The sequence below is a fragment of the Phalacrocorax carbo genome, chromosome 8 (assembly GCF_963921805.1).
Source record: "Phalacrocorax carbo chromosome 8, bPhaCar2.1, whole genome shotgun sequence".
Classification (NCBI taxonomy): Eukaryota; Metazoa; Chordata; class Aves; order Suliformes; family Phalacrocoracidae; genus Phalacrocorax; species Phalacrocorax carbo.
Genome location: NC_087520.1, coordinates 30,680,258 through 30,702,433, shown reverse-complemented (window position 1 = coordinate 30,702,433; position 22,176 = coordinate 30,680,258). Strand labels below are relative to the sequence as shown.

The window sequence follows — 22,176 nt, the reverse complement described above, 5'->3', positions numbered from 1 at the left end:
ACTGTAAATATCAAGAGTGCTGGTTAAAGTGTTGGATGTCCATATTTCTGAGGTTCCTACTCTATTGGTAGGTGAGAAACAAACAACCCCAGGAGCTCTGAGGCTCTCAGATCTGCTGCCTTCATAATGGGATGTTTCCCAGGTTCATTGAAGATTTGTACCATTGGCCCCATTTGTTTCAGACAAAATAATCAGCACCAAAACTATCTAATCTTTCCAATGTAAAATTTTCAGAATTTTAATTCAATTGGAAATTGTGAGATACTCTTTTTTATTCTCATTTTAAATAGAAATGTGGAGCAGAGATCTTGAATTTAAGTGACATAATCTCCAAGCTCTGTCTGGGAATTACTCAGTGCTCAATCCTTGGACCAAGTGCTTCACACTGAATTGCTAGCATCACTCCAAACTTGTCTGCTTGATGGTTTGCCATCTGAGGTTGTTTGGGTTAGTCCTTCTCAGCCAGAGAGAGGTGGCATATCCAGAGCAGGAAGTTGACAATATTTGGCACTTAATTCTTGGTAGTATATTGTTTATACTAGAGCCATTAAATGTTCTATAACCTTCAGATATCCTGTTTTTAACCATGACTTTTATAGTGTCAAGGTGTGTTGAAGCATATGTACGGCATGTTCAGTCATGGTGTGTGCAGAGTTCAAAGCTTTGTGACTCTGTTACACAAAATCTCCCTGTGCCTTCACAGCTATAACCTTTCCCCTTGACAGAAACATTAAAAATAGCTGTGGATATTAAAGATGCTCCCTGCTACCTATAAACAACAATGTTTCATTGCATCAGAGTAAATAGTTGTGGAAGGACTGAGCACAACTGACTGGTGCTATGAAATGCCACTACATTTGCATTGAGTGGTCTTTTGTCCTGTGCCAACATGGAAGAAAGCTAGCAGCACTTTAGATTAACAGTCTCTGATATGTATATAATTAGGATGAAGTTTGCACTTGGTGTGGTAAATAAGAATAATTACAGCTCTTAAAACACACATTTAATAAATACTCCAGAACAGTAATAATTCACCAGCAATCAGCTGTGAGCAAATTTTATTAGAAATCAAGAGATATATAGTGCCTGTGTGTACATATACGTAAAAGCAAGGGTGGCCAAGGCTGCAGGTTGGTACCTTTTCCCTCTTTGTGTCCCTCCGTGTAGACTAAGAGCAATGGCAACCCTGTGCTCTTGCCATGCAAAAGCTGCATTTGCAGGTCATTTGTAGGCAGATTTGCCTGTGATCCTTGTACCAGGGCACACCTTGTTCTGCAGTACCTGAGAATGCAAATGAATTTGACGCTAATGTAGGAAAGAGTACTGAGTATTGAATACTTAACATTAGCCTTCTGGCTGTAAAAGGACTATTCCTATGTGGCAAAGTGTTTGCAGGATCTGGACTGCAGAAAGCTTTGCCTAGGATTAGAAGCTGTCAATTCCCAGAATCAGAAAATTCAGAAAAGGATAGTGAAGGTCTTATTCAAGACAGTGCAATGAAATTTCCCCACCGTTTTGCAAAAATTTTATTAATAAACAGTTAATCTGGGAATTATTCCAGCAGATCATGCACAGGGACATCAAAAAAAGAAATGGTGCTGGCATTGTTTTATGTATAACGAGTGAGATGTCAACACTATGCAGTGATTTGAGCACACTGGTGCCTAACAAGAGAGGAAAGGTGTATGCTGGGGGAAAGAGAGAGAAAAAAGAAAAGTTTGAGAGGGTATTTGTTTAAAGAAAGAAATCCATCACATGGCTTTTTAAAATGAGGATAAAACGACTCTCTCCAGCTGCATACAAATGGGAGAGCATCTCTCATATTAAAATGGAACTGGGAGTTTCAAGTACTTCACTCAATATGCAGAAAATTATACTGGATGTTGACAGCTTTTCTCCACAAAGAAGACAGCTGTGGGGGTCCTGTTATTAGACAGTATAAAAAAAATCCTGAAGTGAAGTTTTCCCAAGTAAATAGGCAAATATTCAATAAAACAATCAAGTGCTGTTTTCATTTTGCTGACCAGTATGGAGTTTGTTTTATTTCCTGCAAATTATACATAAAACAAATACCTTTTTAGGACTGTGGGAAGTACTCACATATGACAAATGGTGATTGGTATATAGATGCGCTGAGCTGGTAATGTCTGTGTTCTCCAGAGCCTATGAATCATCTGAGAGTGCCAGTGTGATGTTAAAACAGAACAATATTTTCCTTTTCCATTCTGGAACATCCTGAACCAGGGAGCCTTCCTTATAATTAGAGATGACGCCCTGTGAAAACACAAACCCTGTCCATTCTCAAAATCCCTGTCTAGTTCCATGTGTGAACTATACATACTGCGTATGTGAACTATACATATTGCCCTTATTCTTACACATGTACCCCTAGTAGCAAGCCAAATCCTGGATTCAAACACTCAGAATTATGTGCTAGCTTCTGGCTAACTTGAAACTGCATTATCCCCATCTCTCCATGGCTGGGGTCAGTCTGGGAGCTGCACCTAAAGGTAGACTCAGTGGGCTTAGATGCAAAGTGACTGTTGTGGAAGTACTTTGGCTCAGGAACTGCTCCTTCCATGTCTCAGTCAGCTGATGCTGAAAAAAACTCATTCTAAAATAGTTCTTCGGGGATTTTTTGAGTCTTCTGCAAGAACAAAGGAGATGTTTGGGAAAAAAATAGTTTATGCTGTTGAAAGTGATGGTTATATCTTTCACAAAATATTTATGATCCTTGTATGAGCATCTGGGACACAAAATAGTTAATATGCAAACAACAGATTTAACTGGGATATTACAGAACATTAGCAAACAGGTACAGTATAAATTTGACATGTGATACATGGAGATAAAAATCAGCCTGGCCATCTTAATTTCCATTTCCATTCAAAAGACAACTTCCTAGAGATGAATACTTGTCTAAGAAATAGCTGCACTTTTCCTATGCTTTACCTCTTACCGATTCAAGAATGGCCTTTGAATTTCAGTGAAGAAATGCTTCTTGCCGAAAACTTCATGTATTACCTGTCTTGTTTTTTCTCTTAGATGCTTTCAATCAAACCAGAGGTTTCTTTGTTTTCTTTCTGTGTTTGCTTGCAGAGCTACAATTAAACACCAGTTGCAACTTGGATAGCTGACAATGTAATGCTATTCTTGTTTAACTCTCTTTTTCAAGTCTTGATAATGTATATCTTAATCATAGTGACTGTTAAGTTATCACATGGGAAGCCAAACATATCAAATATAGATGATATTACAACAGTTTTAAATTATTGCCATTTAGGAGAAGTAAAAGGACTGATGAAGTTGATATACTGAAAGGGTTTTGTAAATCTCTGCAAAGACACAAGAATACATCATGCAATATGAGTTATGCCTGCAGCTAGTTCTCATTTGAAAATTCTTACGTACTTTTGAAAATTCATCCCATTTTATCTCTTTAAAATGTGCACTTTGTTCCTCACTTTCTACAGTGGTAGAAATGAGAGGCTAAAATGAACTTCATGTCTTGTTTGACAAGTCATTCCACTGGCTCATCCTTTACCTCTTGTGAAATACAAACATCTCTTTCTGCCACAAAGACACTTTGAAGCTTACCTCTTTCTCCCTAACTAGCTAACTTTCATGTCTGACCTTTGCTAACTTGATTAGTCAATACCACATTTTCTGTGAAATCTCTCCTAAGCTCTTTTACCATGTCTATACAAAGGCCCAGATCCTCACCCACAGCTTAGCAATGTACAAACTGCAGTTGCTCTTCCCTGACTAACCTTCCTGTATTCCTCTTTTATATCCACAGAGCTAACCAAGGTGAGACAATTTATTGCCACTTTATTGACTCTTATGCTGTATTCCCACTGGGATTGCAGTGCCACCTGGGGCTTCTCAGTGCTAGAATAACATAAATGTTTCATAAAGTTAATACAGAGAAAGAAGGGGAGTAGATAGTAGTCAGTTTTCCCACAAATGTTGAATAATGGGACTGGAAGAAATGCTGCAAGTCACTGTAAGCTGAAAGCTTACATTAACATTCTATAATTACATGGTATACTCAACAGTTGTTAGCTTTGGTGGGCGTTGCACAGTAAAGATGCATTAGAGTAATTATGTTGTAATGACAGAAGATCATGAGTTAAAGATGTTGTGGATCCTGTTAGTATATACGTCTGAAATTGTTTGGAGCTGATGTAGGAGCTGTATCCACATGGAATTTGATAGCATTGATATTGTAATTAAAGCTGAGGAGATGGGGTTTGTACTTATTTCCTACTGCTGCCTGTTAATTAGCTCATGTAACCACCTGACCCTAGCAATAATCAGCTGTGTTAGAGCAGGAGGGAAAATGTGAGTTGCCCACTAAATATTTATTAAGAAAGCCGAGATGAAAACAGACCAGTTGTGATAGAGAATAGAGGCTCCTAGAGGCCCAACTGCCTCCTCCCTTGTGGAAAGGAGAGTAGAATTTTTCCAGCTTCCTCTGGCCTCTGCATCATGGAGGACAAGGACATTTCTGGCACCACACAGAAGACAGAAACACACCTGGTTTAGCACACAAGCAAGTGCAAGAATCACAGCTCTGCAGGGAGCTCAGATTTCTGATGACAGCAGAAACTTTTTTCCTGATTGTCTTCCTACCTGCGTAGGCTGTAAGGAGGAGAGGTTGCTCCAGAAGGCCAAAACTTTAAGTCTGAGCTAAAGAGCTTCCCTCAGTCTGGACACCCTGGGTAGACATATGTTACTTTTCCTGAGGGCTTCAGCATCATCCTCAAAGAGAAGGGAAATTATTATTTCATCCCTTGCAAAGACGGGATGAAAAAGTGCAAGGGGAAACCCTGCGTCTTGTACTGGGGAAGTTCTAAGAATTAAACTAAATAAAACTAAAATTCTAGCCCCAGGTCCTGGGCTGCCTGGCAATTGACTCTGCCTGGCAAAGCAATCCTTTTCACCATTCACACTAATAGTGTAGTGTGATCTTTGGGGATACCCAGAAAATTGGGTTCAGGGCAGAGATTTGAATGCGTGCTTTTTAAAGAAGGCAAGTAAAAGCCATAGAGAAAATGCAGATTAGTCTATATGTGCAGCATACCTAGTTAGGTAGCTCTGTTTGTCTCCCTGTTAGGTCCTGGTCTTATTTGCTGCAGCAGCAATCGTCCTAATGGCTTCCTGAAAGTTCATATTTTTGTCCTTCTCACATCTCCCTCATCTCTTCCTATCACAGGCCCCTCCCCAGTCATAAGGATTCAATCACCTATGATATACATTCTTTCGAGTCTATGTGGAGGGACAGGCTGTATTAAAAAAATGGTGTGTTCCTAATCGCTTTAGGGTTGGCTAGGCAGTAATTCTCAGAAAAAGTAGTAGAGCACGATGCTGCTGCGCACTGGTGTCTGGTTGCTGATTTGCTGGAGATCCATGAGCTACAATAGCATTGCAAGTCCTCTTACTCCTTTCCTGACAGCACCACAGTATCTGTATCTTAATCAGTCAGTGTCAGACAATGTCACAGGCTCTGAACGCTCCTCTAAGCAAAGCACAGCACAAATACCTCCCTGCTGCTTGTAGCTTAGGTTACCATTACTAGATGGAGCTGCCTGATGTAACACTTAAATGCTCCGGATAGGCTGAAATCTTCAGGAGCATTGGCACCAACCTGTGTTCGGACCAAGACAGCACCAGGCCAGGCAGTTTCTGTGCTCTCGTGAGTCTGGTGGAAGCTGCCACCCCTGCTACTCTGCTAGTAACAGCACAGACAGGAGGCAGAGCTGCTGCCGGAGAGAGGTGACAAAAGGAAAATATGGTTGTTGTGGTTGTTGATATAATTTTAGTCACATGTGTTACAGAGAATGAGGAATTTATGTATATTTTATACTAAAATATTGCATACTTCTCAAGTTATCTGCTTTGTAACTCTCATGACAGGCATGATTTAAATCAGAAAGGATGCATGGGGAAACCTATCCAAAATGGAACGATGACATAAATGATAGTTTTAGAGGAAAGACTGGAATAGCTGACTATGGGGAATAATTGTAGCTCCATCAAAGTTAGAGTGGTTTGCTGTTCCCAGCAGTGAATCTAGCATCAAAGGGAATCCTAAACTTGAAACCTTTGGAAAGATGTGGCTCATTGGCTGATACAAACTGATTCATGTAGCGAACAAAGAGAATGTTTTGCGAGTGGGACAGTCTGGCTTTTCCCTACTCAGTGCCAGCGCTCTCTTCCCTGAGCAAAGAAGGGTTAAGTTTGGGCTTTTAGGCCTTTCACCATGTTAACACATTTTCCTCAAGGCCCTGCATCTTTGAGGTATAAATAAATAAGGCTTTATTTTTAAAATATTATATAAGTTACTTCTGTTCAGATGATCCTGCTGGGAAAGTCTTCAAGTTCCATAAGCAAGTTAGACCTGTGGTGGTAACACAGGGGACTGGCGAACCGTGTTCACCCATGGGCACTGAATATTTACAGCAGCTTTGTTAAACTTCTGATGTTTAAATGCTTTACAAAATAAAGGCCACCAATGATAAACTTCAGCAACTTGCTTTCTGTTTGATGTTATCACTTTATGAGCCCTCCTGATGCTGTATAGGCCTTCATTGTGTGTGGAAGAGAAATTATTATTTGGAGCTACCCTGCTAGTAAGAGCACAGACAGGAAGCAGAGCTGCTGCTGTAGAGAGTTGACAAAAGGAAAATAACATTGTGTGGTGGTTGATATAATTTTAGTTGCGTAGAGAATAAAGAAAATAGGTTTAATTAGTGCGGAAATGCAGAGGAACAATGATGCCTCCACAATAGGTGTTCCAATTTGGCTGGGTCAGTCTTCTTCCAAACAGAGGATCTTCATGTGCAGCAGAAGGTATTTGGGGTGTTACTTCTGTCTCAGTGTTTCTTTTAGTGTATTCTTTCCATCCCCCTTTTTAACAAAAAGCATTTCGCCCCCTCAGGTTAAGAGTGTGCCTCAGTGTAGAGGCAACTTCAAGATGTCTTCTGCAAAACATGGTCGCAAATGGATGCAGTAATCAATGGCACCTTTTTTTTTACAACCATAAGGCCATTCACCCATCTGACATGTTGCAGCATTGAGATCTTGTTTAGAAACAAGATATTCAGTAAAAATAGTACATTCAATTTTCATTTTTGAAATCTTATACAGATTGTAAATATTCTGGAAATGAGAAAGAATGCAAAAATATTTAACTGCTGCATATTCAGAGGCCTCAGCTTTAGTAAAATATTATGATTTTATGAGGCAACCTTATAATTAATTTCGGCTGCCCTAGAAGTAAAGATGGAGGTGGTTCAGGGGCTGATTGCAGAGGTCATAACCTTCTGCATGCAATATATTGAACTATTTCGTCACTCCTGCCTTCAAATTGAATTTAGACTGAAATAGCAGAATAGGAGAAAATGCTTAATAAACTAAGGGTTTTATTGCATGCACACAGAGTCTCATAGGTATGCGTTCAGCAAAGAGTGGGCATGACTTTACAACAGGTACACTAAAAAAAGCTATCTGTTTGTATTAATACCCTTTTCACCATACTGAATAAAAAAGCCTTTTTCAGTTATTTTACTCTTTATCCTCATCAGCTTTACAGTTGTTTGACTATAGTATTACCTTAGTAAAGAAACCTTGTTATGCAATGTGATAACTATGAAATTTAATGAATCATTTATGGGTAGTAGTAGATGCAGAGCCAAGTGAGGGATTCAGTAGACGTTGCCCTGGCAAGCACTGGCCTGCTGCATGTCCTCTGGCGAGGAGAGAAACTTTCCGTTGTGCTGCCCCTCCAGTCTCCTCGAGAGCAATGAAGGCGAGTGCTTCCAAAGGTCAACTCATCAGCCCAAATGCTGAATCAGCCCAAGAATTTTTAACTACAGGAGAAAAGTAGATCACACCAGAGAATTTTCTCCTTGAGGAGAAGTTCACCCTGTTCTAACTGGAGGTGGAAATTTCTGAGGTATTCTGGACTTCTTTAATACATCTTAGCAGCGTAGGGCAATATAAAATGGAAATCATGTTCATGTGCTTTTCACCTTAGCCATAAGCACTAGTTAACCCTTTGATATGTTAAGATTTGTAAGGAAAATCCCTCTGACTTTCATTCCCTTGAAAAGATCCACAGCAAAACCATTTGATAAATCATTCCCAATCTTTAGCACCCTCGCCTTCACAGTACTCGCCATGAGAAAGAGAAGCTTTAGTATCCCTAATTTCCAGATGAGCAGCCAAGCTCTAGGAGACTTAGACCAAATCCTCCAGGACATCAGAGTGCCTCAAAAGCTGGGATGATGGATGGGAAGCAAAACCTTAAATCCAAGGGCTTCACACTTTAAATGTTAATCATAAACACAGCAACATCATCCTGCAGAGAAGTTTCTCACCATAAATAATTCTTCATTACCAACACTTGTTTGCTAATTGCTTTTGCTTTTCAGTCTCTCCGTTTCATTATTATGTTGTGCATTTTGTACAGCCTCACTTTTCAGCTGTATGTTGTCAGTTGTATTTTTGCTTCTTGTTGCATCATTGTCTAAGCTGTTTATGAGTCCCTGAAATGTGAAATTTTGGTCTTGTTCAGTTTTCAGCTAACCCTGCTGCTTAGATGCAGGAATATCATGTTTACCATACAGAGAGATTTATTTAAAAACCAATTTTGAATTACCCTGAGCAATCTTCAGTAAACCATGACAATAAATAATGAGACGATGTTTGCCTGGAGGACTTCTCCCTAATGAGGTTTGGTCTTAGGCAGGCATTCTGTTTCTGGGATCAAGAAAGAGACACCTTTTTTCTTGAGCTTTTCTTGTTTCTCCCTATCCAGCAGGGCTTTCTGTGAGATTTTGTTAATAACTGACCATGGGGTCACTAATGATTACACAAAATGGGAAGAGTCATGCCCATGAACATCCTTGGGGGAAATAAGTTTATGTACAAGTCCGATGTCTAATATTTATTTATTTGTAAGCAAAAAATCTTAACATGATAGCTCAGTTGTTTTGGAAGTAGGCATAGCCAAGAGTGCTTAAAAAAAGACTATGGACAATTATGAAGTAGAAAATACTATGGTCCACATTTCTTCAGAGAAGGGTTTCTGCTCTGAGGCACACCTCTTTGTATTGTTACAGTTCTATGTAGGATCTGTTCTCAAATCTTTTCTAAATGAAGTCTCTCACTTTTGTAACCGTGGCATTTGCATTAGTTGACCCTCCAAAACGCCTTCCTTGCATGTGCCAACCTTGCTGTCTGCTCCTTCAGTGACACACAGGATCTATGCTAATATGGGCTTGTGGCAGCTACATGGATTGTCCTCAATAGTCCACCAGTTCAAACCTTCTTTGCTCTCTAAGGTACACAAAAACAATTTTCAGCATGGTATTTTGGATGCTCTATTATAAAGAGATATATGTAATAGCAGTGGAGGTATTTGCATATATACTAGTGGAGGTATATACGATGCATGCGCTGGAAGAAGAAAATTTGTAAGGAATGAGGTACAGCTAATTATGTTTGAGGGAGATGGGTGCAGTTCTGCTGATGCTCGTTGAAAACCGTTGCATCCTGTATCACAAGCCTGTATGTTAATTTCACAGTTGTTAAAAGTGCTATAATATTTCCTTGTAGGTTTACTTAAAGATTGATAAAATAAGAGAATGAAGCACTTTTTTTGCTTCAGGCATGAGTGTAATTACCTATAGATCCAGGGTCCCTAGCCAGTTTTTGGGCCTGGAGAGTTACTTACTGGATGCTTCTTGGATTCTGCAGAATAAATGGACATCCAGGTAATAGGATAGGAGAGTCACCAGACTTAAGGATTCCTCTGTGGACAAATTCCCACCAATATCAAAAGGTAGCCAGAATGTACATATGGCAAGACACGGGTATCAAAATGTAATATGTATGGCAAATAGTTTTGGTTGGCTCTTTCAAGCTAAATTAACCTTCACCGTGATTTTGAAGAACTGTATCCAGGATGAAGTCTTCCTCCGTAGATGAGACATTTAATCTCTGCTCATTAGTAGCTCATTCCCATGCTGGGCAGAACTCTCCTTAAAGTAGAGCAAAAGGGAAGAATAATATTGTCAGGCTCCTAAATTAATAAAGCTCTCCCCTGATCTAAAGCAGCCCGACCAGTTACTTACTGCAGTGTGCAGCACATCCTGAAGTTATGGAGATTCATAATGGGAAAATCTGTCGCTCTGCCTCAGCCACATATCTGAGAGCCCTTAGGCAGAAGCGAGGTTTGAAAGGCATCTAACCAGTAGCTGTACACAGTGCCTGGTTCTTCAGGTAGTGCAAGGTTCAGCAGCCAAGTTAAAAAAAAAAATAAAAACGCATCGCTCCTTTCCTCCTTGCCTCTGGCAACATCTGCTTGTGTGACAAAGTGAAAGCTCAGTAGTCCTGCACTTCAAAAACTAGTTCGATGGCTGACTTATATGCAAAGTGCTCGGTAACTCTCGGTACTTACCTGTTTTAATCTCTCACAGTGCAAGAACTTGATAACATAATAATCAACCAGAAGATTGACAGAGGATGTAGCAAGCCTAACATATCCCTCTGATTCTTCTACTGTGGAGTGATACATACCTCAAGAAAATAATTCCCCTAGTGGCTTAATTGTTTTCCAGGCATCTTTCTAAATGAACTGTTCCAATGGTAAAATCATTACAAAGTAGAAATGCAGTCTAAGGGCTAACCTGAAAACCTAGTGTAATATAATGAGCTATAATGCAGTAATGAACCCTATAGGCAAAACAGGACTTTTGTGTGACTGGCTTTGTAATGTGAAGAACTGGGAGACAATATTGCATTAGGAGAGTTAAGCCAGACTATTATTTTTTGAATGCCTTATAATTTGGGATGTTACAAAACCAAGGTCTCTCCAAAACCTATTTCTTGAAATGTGAGCTCACATCTATATTGTATTTTTGAAAATTAAAAGGCAGTGCTGAAAACTGTGGTGTTTGGGTATCGCTGAATTCAGCTCTTGAACTGGATTCAAATTTTACCTCTTGATGGCAGCTGCAGTATTTTCTGTTTCTGTTCCGTCTGCAATTGTTGCAAGGTGCATAAACCGCCAGTTACATGATGAAAGAGGCTGTGGGTGTTTTATGGCTATGGAAGAAGGTCCCTTCCCAGTCACGCTGCAGTTACGTCAGACCCTCTAATGAGCAACAAAATAATGCTGAAATGTACCTCCACCAGTGGAAGGTGGTGGGAATCCAGGCTGATACCATCCCCTCTGAGATGGCTTATTGGGAATTTTTATATGTGAAAATAGAACAAAATCAAACCCATCAAAAAGAAAACTCAAAACTTGCTACTGGACCAGGAACTGAATGAGAAGAAAACAAACTGCGTCAAAAAAAGCAAATTTCATTTCCAGCATGACAGAGAGGAAATAGGTAGACAAGTTATAGATTTACAGTGAGAGTTCAGCAAACAGACAGACATCTATACAAAGTATTGAAAATTAGAGACACCTGAAAGAAATATTAGTTGCTTTCATCCTTCCTTGGGAAAAAAAAAGGCAATTGCAATCAGTTATGTTGTAATTTTAATATTGGCTTCGAACTACTTGTAAGATTACTTGGCATTATTAATAATGCAGCTTACCCTAATGTAAGATAGAAGCACAGTTTGCCTGGTTTAGAAAATAAAACTTAAGAATTGACTTGTTCAAGTTGGAGCAAATCTAATAGTCATATATGTAATAAATCACAGTGATAGTTCAGGACAATGTAATATCTTAGACTTCTTTTTTGTCTTTAATTGTGATCAAATTAGCATGGAAAAATCAGTTCCTAATTTACTATTAATTGACTCCTTGTGTGTACTAAAATGTTTGGCTGTCTGAAATCATAGCATTTCTGCTGTCCTCAAAAAAGAAATTATAACACAATTCAGTGCCCTGCTATAAACCTAAAACAAACCCACAACAACCATACTTGGCAACTGTACCTAACTACTTTTCAGCAAAGCAATAATTTCTGAGAAAGGCCCACTTTTTAAGTACTAAAATTATACTAGATGAACATCAAGGCTGAAGTCTGACTGGAATGTGTGTAGGGTGAAAGTGAGTTCCTTTTCAGAAGGCTTGATAAAAATAACATTGCATTTTCCTTAAAAAAATCAAAACTGGTTTTACTCCAAGAATTATAAACTACAAGACTTTAAGGGTGACTGGAAGAAAAAAAATCTCTGAATACTTGACAGAAGTGGAGACAGTAGAAAGCAGGAATAAAGACTATTTGTTACTACGCCACAACCACTCCTGGAAAGCCTTTGTGGGAAACCCCTGGGTTGCCTGAACAGCCTGAATGTAGATAATGAGACACAGAAGAATTAAAGGTGTTAGTAAGCTGTTGTGTTAGCTACAAACATGCAAGGGTCTGCCTACCTTCCCTCAGCATCCTTCAATGCAGTAAAGAAGTAATGTCTCCCCGGTGTACCAGCTAGACTACCATCTGACTGTGCGCGGGCCTCAAAGACCTCTCTTAAATCCCGTCCAAGTTGCTAATATTTCCTTGCTTTTTATGCACTATATGTTACACTCCTAGGAACCTATGTCCTCCTCTGATATTGCAGCAGTCATTATTAGGAAAGAGCATCTTTTTTATATATATACACACACAAAAATATGTAACTATGTATATAACATACATTTATTACAACTGTATTGTTTGTTTATATAATTTCTTTATATGCTGTATATGCATATTTTACATATTTACCTTTTCTATATGTACTCATATTTCACTTATTTATATTAAGCCTTCCTATAGTATTTGGTTTCTGTTTATATTATACATATTGTTTTATACAGTAGGTAAATATTATATGTGGATCATATTATATTACCTATTTACTTAAATTTTTATATATATGAAAAAGACAACATGAAGGCTATAGGTGCTTTCCACCCATTTGTGTGGGTGGGGAGAGGAGGATAGGTGTTAGTTTGTTTAAATTGTGTCAGTAATGGCAGCTGCCTCTGTGGGCTGAGGCTAAGGCTGGTGCCAGGAATGAGAGTCAGAGGTCTGGAGTGCAGCATTTGACACTGTGTAAGTGATGCAGAAGCAGCCCGAGTCTGAAAATCAAGCTCTAACAGCGTTTCACTGGGGGGTGGGTGTTCTTGGGGTTTGTTTTGTTTTACACACAACTCTGTCGTGACTCCGAAGTGTCTGCAGCTATCAGCATGCTCAATCCAGGTGCAATGCTCTTGTAGAAGCACCCAGCCTGTGCCCTGCGGCTCCTGGGGCACAGGGAAGGGGAAGCCGGCTTTTTCTCTGGCTAACACACTCACAGTCCCATGGTGACAGTACTACAGCCACCATTGTCGAAGCAGCTGCCTGCCTTCCATATGGGAGGTTCAGCCCTGCCCCAGCAAGGCAGCCGCACGGTCTGGCTAGTTTGCTTGCACAGAGCAGGACACAGCTAATAAAGAGCAAGCTTTTGATGTTGCAAAATTTTCCATCTGTTCTCAGGATTTGTAATTACATGCAACTCACTGTGCACCTTCAGCAGTCTGTAATTGGGAGGCATTTGCCGCATTAATTGTTCAGGTGCTGTGAACTGCTCCATGCACAACTGCAGAAGTTACGGCCAAATTTACATAACCTTACTGTGGTTTATATCATTTGCCACATACTTTTTTTTTTTTTTGAACTGGGGTTGAGTCTGAGGACGTTTCCAGTCATTGTAGCTCGGGTTTTTTTAAATGTCATGAAGTGCCACAAGATGGCACTGATTTCAAGGCACCTCGGCCAGGCTGGCCTCCACCTATTGCCTGGATGTCACCTTTACCATTGCAGCAGGGGCAGCTTGGGCTACTTTGGTCATTTTTAACTAACTAGCTGGTGGCTCCAACGGCACTCGAGTTTTCACAGTTTGTTTTGTTTTGTTTTAAGCTGTGGCTATGGAACGCTATGATTCTGTGATGACAATATGAAGCTGTGGGATTTAGACAGGTTTCATTTTCTTACATTGTCATCGCTTTTTTTTTTTTTAAAGGCCTGAGCCCAGCCATACAAACAGCATACGGAGCCCAGACTGCGTTAAGTCCACCAAGAGCTGGCATTTGTTATTCCTTGCTTAGCTGGGTGAGTTCTTATCAAAAGGTAAAAACCAGCAGTCATGAGTCACTCATGAAACCAAGATCATCTGCTTAGCTGAAACATTTACTGGAGAAGTACTTGTAACTCTGTTGGTATGCAACCTGCCATTGTCGTCGTTCCTTCTGGAGCCTCTTCCTGCCACCATGCTGGTGAGTCCAACACAGCTGCTCACTTTGCAATGTTTCTTAAGGACCTCCTGTACTTTAGCATTAGATGCTCATCTCTAGCCTCTCCAGGTAGCCCCCCCCCCCCCCCCCCCGCTGGTTCATAATGACTCTTGTCATTTTGCTGTAATAGTAAGATATTGGTCATTACTTTTGACCAAAGTGTGCCTTTTAGACTGGTTGTAGCATCCCGAATGGTGCTCCAGTGGCTTATTTGAGTGATGGGTTGCAATAACAGCTTTTGAATCTCTTTGTTGTGACACTGGTTTTCAGTTTCACCCATGCATAATAAATAGCCTAACAAACATAGTTTATTATTTCATCCCTTTATGACATCATTTGTAACTGTAATATGACATCAAGTTCTTTAACTGCATCAGAAAAAATTCTGGATAAAACTAATTTACTGTCATTGTGGTTTAACACACCACTCTTACGTGGATTTCTTTTCAGTAAATCTATATATTACAGAACCTACCCAATATGAATACAATAATCTTTTCATTTAACAAACTTCTAGTCATATAAATTTTTATTTTGCCTGGAAATTGAGTTTGTTCTGGTTACCGAAAGGGAAAAAAGTCTCTTTTAAATGCCCTCCTCACCTATGAAAAGCTACACACATTGGCCACATGCTGAAAATAGTACAAAAATAGCATTTCTTTAAAAAGAAATCCCACACTTTTCCTGGGTTTTAATCAAACTCTTAGTCAAGGGAAAATATAGAAATAAAGAATACAGACAGTACAGTACAAACATAGAACAGATGTTTACATTTAAACATATGTCATTCAGCTGTTAAAAAAATGATTCAGACACCAACATATCAAAGGCATATTACTGGCATATGGTGTCTGACATGCTTCCACAAATGAATATGTACGCTGGCTTTGATGACAACCATGCAAATTGTATCTTTCCATGTGAACAGTTTACCAAGGGAACAGTCAGCTCTGTGCCAGTACAGGAACATGTGTTTTGGATTTCTTCTGGAGGACACACCATGTTGTAACCATATAGTATGCCAAATCAGGAGAATCTGTGTGGAATCATTCACTCCTCCTTGCTTCCATTCAGACCCAGGGTGAGGCTTTAAAGCACATGAGACCCAGCAAGGTCTGCTTAGAAGCGAGGGCCAGGTGGCCAGTGGTGCTGTGCAGTATTGCATTACAGTTCCAGGAAGCACTCCTCCTGCTGGGATAGTGGTCCTGTCTCCAAAAGAAGGGTTGGGTGGAGTATCCTCTAAAACAGCCAGTCAACATTTGCAAATTTCGGCCAGCCACATCAGGCTGGTTTTTCCCTTTGCAGTGAGGATTTGCCTTGGTTCCTGCAGTCTTTCTGCATCAGTAAGAGCACAAAACCCAAGCAGTCTCTCCCATCAATTGTCACATCATAGCCCTCATTTGCCGCATTTGCTAGAACCATTCCATACCACGTGACTCATCCCACGAAGGGACCCAGGAACAGCACAGCACAACCACTGCTGCTGCTGAGCTTTTCTCCCGGAGGCAGGCAAGCAGAGTAAATTAGACACACTGGGCTACTCCCAGCACTATCACCCAAACTGACAGCTTGATCTTCTTGGCATATGGTTGGCAGTTCCAGCACATGGGAGGTTACTATTTCACCCTAGAAGAAATATGTGTTAAAGCTTATTAATATTACAGGGATCAGTCAGGCTAACATGGGGCTGCATGCCAAGGTACTCCAGTCCCATATAGACTCGAGCATGTTTCAACAGAAAAGGCATCATTTCAGGTGCCTGGAGAGTTTTGCTGGCCAAATTCAAGGTACCAACTTGGAGACTCTTGAGGGGTTCCCAGGGTCAGATATAGGGTTAGGCATTCAGTGCCTAAGTTCCTTACTAGAAAGTCCTTGGGACAGTTGTTCAGCTCAGAGCCTGTGAAAGCAAGAATTATGTAAGCAAAGGCCATACTGAAGTTTACACAGATACCAGCTGAGGAAGGTCAGGCTGTTGAGAGAGAGACTTTACTGTGCCTGCATATGTAAATAAACAAGAAAAAAACCCCAACCCAAACCCCACTTGGTTAAAGGTAAATTAGCCCTTTTGTCCTCGCTTCCCAAAAACAGCTCCAGCTCCAACCCTGAGTTCAAGTCCATGGGCACTACCTAATTCAGGTGTCCTAAATATTTTTCTCTATTAAACAATTAATGTATTTCTGCATCAGCATATCCTTGAGTCTAGCAGTTAATTCATCATTTTAAACAAACACCATCCAACTGAGGAGGGTTTTCCATGAATGTACTAAATAATGAGAAATTCCAAAGTGTTATTCCTTCTCTTAACCAGAGAAGTTTTAGAGCCTAATGGGGTGCACTTGCTGGTCCCACTGATGCCTGGACAAGGCTTTCAGCTCATAGCTGGCTCACATCCTGTCACTTCAGCACAAAGAGCAAGCAGTCCTCCCTCCCTGGGGACAAGAGTACATCTGTTCCTCAGCCCAATGTGCTGAAGATAGGCAGCACGCTAACCGGCGTTCAGCATAAAAATAACCAGTGAGTTGGGCTCACCTTAAGTTGCAGGTTTGATTACAAGGGGTCTGCCTTGAGGTTTTCTGTACTTATAGTCTCAAGCTTTCTGCCCTTAAATAAAAATACTGTTAGTGTTTATAGAATTTCCGGAGTATTCTATTAGCCTCTCCTGTGTGTTCTTGCTGGCATCGAAAAGGGGGGGGGGGGGGGGAAGCAGCCATATACTGTCTTCTAGTCACTAGCTGGTCCTCCTTTAAGGACCTTGTAAGACATTTTTTGTGCATTGTTTCCCTGTATATGTGGGCAGCTTTACTACTTCATCCCCCTCAGGACCACTTAACAACATCAGCAAAGCAATTAAGTGTAGTTTTCAGGAAAATGCCAAAGGCATTACACTGTCTGGATGGGAGTCTCAACCCAATTATTTTCAGCTAGTTGTGAACTGTGGAAAGTGGACTTTACTTCATTATAACTTCAGTTCCCACTGATTAAAAGTCTAGTGTGTTACAGACGGTAAGGAAAAATGAAACAATTAAACTTTCCATCAATAAAATTGCTGCATATTCTTCAGCATAGGGGTTTACTTCTCTCCAGAGAAATTATTTAAATGAACTGATTGAACTGTAATTTGATTGACTGAAGAGCCTCAATCCATTGCACTAAAGCTTAAATCCCATCTTATTGCTCTATTTAACTCTGAATAGAAAAAATTACCAGTGGTATTACAAACCCCTTATGCAGTCATCCAGCTGCAATTTCTTGCTGCTCACAGGCTGTGGTAGGTTCTGCTCTCTCTTTGCTGTGTGTGCATGATTCGCAATGGATTGATGTTGAAAAAAAGATGATGGTACCTAAGAAATGACAGTAATATAGCTTTAAAAAAACTAGAAAATGCCTGTTAAATGATAAGGTATTTTGTACTTATTACTTAATCATTTGAGGATTCTAAACTTAACCACACTTAAAGTTAATCCAAGAAACTGGAGAGAATAATTGTCAGGTTATATACAGTTGTTGCAGCAAAAATTAGCATAGTCTCCTGACAAAAAAATGCAGCCGTGATGCACCTTCCTACTGCAGAGCTGCCTTCAGCAAGGTGTGAGGTTGCCAGATGCATAGGTTTGTATTCATGCATATGTATGACTTTTTCCTTCTAGGTGATACTAGAGAGGTACATTTAGTCCGGTCTCCAGTGTAAGTTGTGCTGGCTATGAATCATGATGCTGGTTTCCAGTCTAAAGACTATTTCTTTGGACTTGAGGCAAGTTTTTAAGGTTTGCTTAGCCTAGGAGGCCTTCACCTCCACAGATGAAAGTGTGCTGCCAGAGTTAGGGAATCCTACTGCACTGTGAAGTCTAATGAAAGACAGTTAAGAAACAATGAGATACTTGCTGCTGTCAACAAGCTACTATGATATTTGGATGCAGAAAAGACCTAGCATATCGGCCCCCTCTCTGAAAATTTAATTGAAATGCCATTGCCTGTTATGAGGTTGCTCCTCTGTTGTATGACACTTGCTTTCTCTGTTCTCACCTTGTATTTTGAAATAAAACACAGCATTTGACTTACAGCTGCGGCACAGTAACATTGAGTAAGAACATATTATAGTGTTAAGTTGCAGCAAGAACACATTATCTTGGTAATTAAATGAATCAGGCTGGGTAAGATGTGCAGATAAAGATGGGCAACATCTCGGTTAAATACTTAATGCACTTCCTCTAACAGGCAGCTCTAACTCCAAATGAAGTCAATAGATGTCTTTCCATTAGCATCACCAAGAACCAGAGCATGTATTCCTTGAGCTATAATATTTACTACTGAGCTCAGTTTGCTGTTGAGCTTTGCACTTCTCGCTGTGACTGATCTATGAGGCTGGCTTCATAGCTAATCAGGCCATATATGTGATTTGCATCAGCTCCAACCCTTGGACACTGCTAATCCCAGTTTTACGGGCATTTCTGACAGTCAAGGGTTACTAATTCACTAAGTTCTTTGGTATTATTGTCTAAGCATAGGGCATACTACAATTCTTCATATTTGTTAGCCAAAAGCTACCAAGACTGTATTGGAGTCACTGAGGTGATATCGATCCGATAAAATGCTGCCTCCATCTAATTTAGAAGGAACACCTTTGACAAATTATATTTGGCACTTAATGACAGTCTTGCGGTATTGGCCTTTTCTTTTGTTTGAAAAATAAAGTACTTTAATTACAGCCATACCCTAATTCTCAATTTTTGAGGAAATGTGATTACTGCAATTTCTTCATTAGGTTATAGTTTCACTATTTAAGAAAACATGGTGTAATCTGCTTATTCCACACTCTTAATACCCCAGCAAAACATAAGCAAACACCTGAATACTCTCTTTCTAGCAACCAAGGTCTTTCATCAGAAAATGAGCATATTTGTATTTTTTTATGTACCTTGTATTAAGCCAAATTTCTAGTTTGCAACTCTTTGGGCCATTCAATAACCATCAAATTCCTGGAATATAATTTTGAGTGAAAGTCTAAGCCACCTCTTTGTTCATTTGCTAAAAAAATGTAATTGAGCTTTTTTTTTTTTTTTTAAAAAAAAAACAAACACCATGAGTAACAAGAGTGTCCCCAAGCTTTAATGTTACAGGAAAACCATCTATCAAGCTACCCAAAAATGACTTAGGGCCAAAATTCCACATTGGATATATCTGAATTCCCGAGTCACCACTACGTACATGTGACACTATGGTCATGAGGCCAGATTTTCAACATTCTATGTATCCCTTGCTTCCACTGATAGAGATTTCAATAAATTACTTTTCAGCACTAAGCTTCTTTACATTTACGAACCTGCTGCATGACTTAACTCTTCAAATTACCAGCAGCATTTTACAAAATGCTGAATTTCTGCAATTCCCACTGCGGTGAGTACAAAATGCAGATACTAAGTGTGCCCTTGGGATTTAGTTCTGTCTTTAAAGACTGGGGTGGTGGTGATATTTTTACCTTTGCAGGATGCTGGGGATCAAAAAAAAAACAACCCAAAAACTAAACCAAAACAAATCACAAAACCCCACAAAAACCAAACCAGAAAATACTTACACAAATAGAATCCTCTCCTTCGCTATATCCCTTCTTTTCTTACATAAGGGTAGGGTCTCCTTTCTTTGTTTTCTTAGCTGAGGGAGACCTATGGTCTCCTTGCTAATGCTTCAAGAAAATCAGAGGAGCAACTGGGAAATCTGTCTTCCACCGAGAAGATGAAAGATAGCTAAGTGAGAGGATATGTCCTACTCAATACTCACAGTGTGGTCAAAGAGCCAGCTCCCTGCCTTTTCCCAAAAGAGTTCGCAGACAACTGTCCAGAAAAGTACACAGTCTCCCCAACAGTTCTGCTAACAGCAGGATATACTGCAGCACTCTGGACTGCTGCTGCCGTGTCATTTCAGTGCCTCCGAGGTCAGCTGCGTGCATTAAATTAACACTGTTCCCAGGCAAAGCACAATGTCTGCAAACAGAATGGCATAGCATGATAATGGGATATAAGGGGTAGATACGTGCCTAAATATTAAATGGTTGGAAGGAGTGGGGACCATTGACATGATTCTGACTTACGTGACTTAGTGCCAAACGTGCATTATCACACAGATCTACCAGCAGATTACGCGTCTGTTCACCACCACTTAATATTTTCACAATTTATTTCAGTATTTTTTGCATTTGTTTCACTCTTAGTAATTATTTATGAGTTTAGGATTATTAACACTGTGAAGCTTCATTACAAACTATCCTGGGGGAATCTCACCTGCCTTATCCCACTAAATTATTATTCCCAAATATCTAATTTACATTTAATAAGACATCAATTGAACATCAATAAAATAATAAAGAAGTAATGAACTACACCTTCCTAGAAATACTAGTAGATTAAGTACGTAAGCAAGCGCAGCACACAGGCTGCAGGTCAGCTGTCAAATCTCTCTGAGAATATTTGTCAGAATCATTTAGTATTCAGAATATGATAATAAGCCATACAAATATTTAATTGCTACGATCTTCAACTAATTCTTGTGGTAACTGTGAACCGTACCAACCTGTAAGCCTGTAAGGCAGAGCTGGGAAGTAACCAAGTGTTCTGTGTGAGGCGGCCATCTCAAAACATGATAAATGCCTAATGGACTGCACGTTTTCATGGAATGAAATAGCAAAAGAATTTTGGTCTGGGTTAATTATTTTTTTTTCTCTAACACGCACTCTTAAACTGAAATGCTTTGGTTTTTTCTAAAAAGAAAGTTAATTTTTTTTTTTTAAACTGACTTCAACCTCTGCTTAAGAACATTAAAATAGCAGTTCAACTTTGCTGGTTGGGTGTTCTGTTTTAACAAATTATCAACCCAAAGGACAAGCTTTGGCCAATATTTCTGTCCAGACAGAAGTGGCACTGTTTCACACTGGGGAATTTTGGAAAGGCCCTAATCCTATTCCACCCTGTAGCTCCACAGCACTGATCATCACTAATTGCGGACCACTTCCATGGACATTTCCTAGGCTCATACAAAGCCCATGTGAGACCTAATGGAGGAAGGGGAAGCACAAGAGTCAAAATTTTCATTCTGGATTTTTTTTTTTGTCTTCACTTCACCAAGGTCTTATTACGTACCTTCTTTTATAGTTCAAATTTTATCAGGGCTTGAAGAAAGAGCCTTAGAGGGAAAAGATGACCATGTTGTCCATAGCATGCTTCTCTGTCCCAGTCCACTAAGAATCACTTATGCTCAGTCTTCAAAATGATCCCGCTGAATTCAGTGGCACTCCCTCAGCCCCTCACTTCAGTAGGATTTATGCGAGGGCTTTAAATTCCCATTTGTGTAACCAAAGCCGAAAGACAGTATTATCCTTCTATGATCGTCTGACATTTTTTAATAATCACTGACTCTCCTCTTCCTTTTCATCCACAACACATTTGTCTTTTTTAACTGCTCATGTCCACTGTTTGGCTATTTCCATTACACAAGAAGGAATTATAAGGCCTACTGTCCTCAGGCATGCAACTTGGGTTCATGCAAACATTACAAATCCATTTGAAACCTCAATGTTGCTTGGGATATTTAAAAGTCCACTGATATGTGCTAGTCAAACCCTAACATAAAAGAGGTTTCAGTTTAACATTTTTTAAAAAAATTTAAGATCTAAAGGGGCCATCAGACATTCTGGTCTGACCTCCTATGTCAGCTTTTTACTCAGTTGCTTCTACATCAAACCCCATAACTCTTACTTGACTGAAACATATCTTCCTGAAATACTTCCAGTCTTAATCTGTAAATGGAAAATCCATCATCTCCTCTCAGCAGTTAACACTAGCATTTATTACTCCACATTTAAAAGCTCATCTTTGCAATTGAACTTGGCAGGCTGTCACTCC

The 22,176-nt window shown here is 39.8% G+C and overlaps 1 long non-coding RNA gene across 1 annotated transcript; it reads right to left on the bottom strand.

Moving 5' to 3' along the window:
• Positions 1 to 17,082: 17,082 nt before the first annotated feature.
• LOC135314781 (uncharacterized) lies at positions 17,083 to 21,643 on the bottom strand. The gene is made up of 3 exons (XR_010374267.1): positions 21,415 to 21,643; positions 20,060 to 20,262; positions 17,083 to 17,625 (listed from the first exon to the last, which is right to left on the bottom strand). It is a non-coding gene; the product is annotated as an uncharacterized LOC135314781 (long non-coding RNA).
• Positions 21,644 to 22,176: the final 533 nt, after the last annotated feature.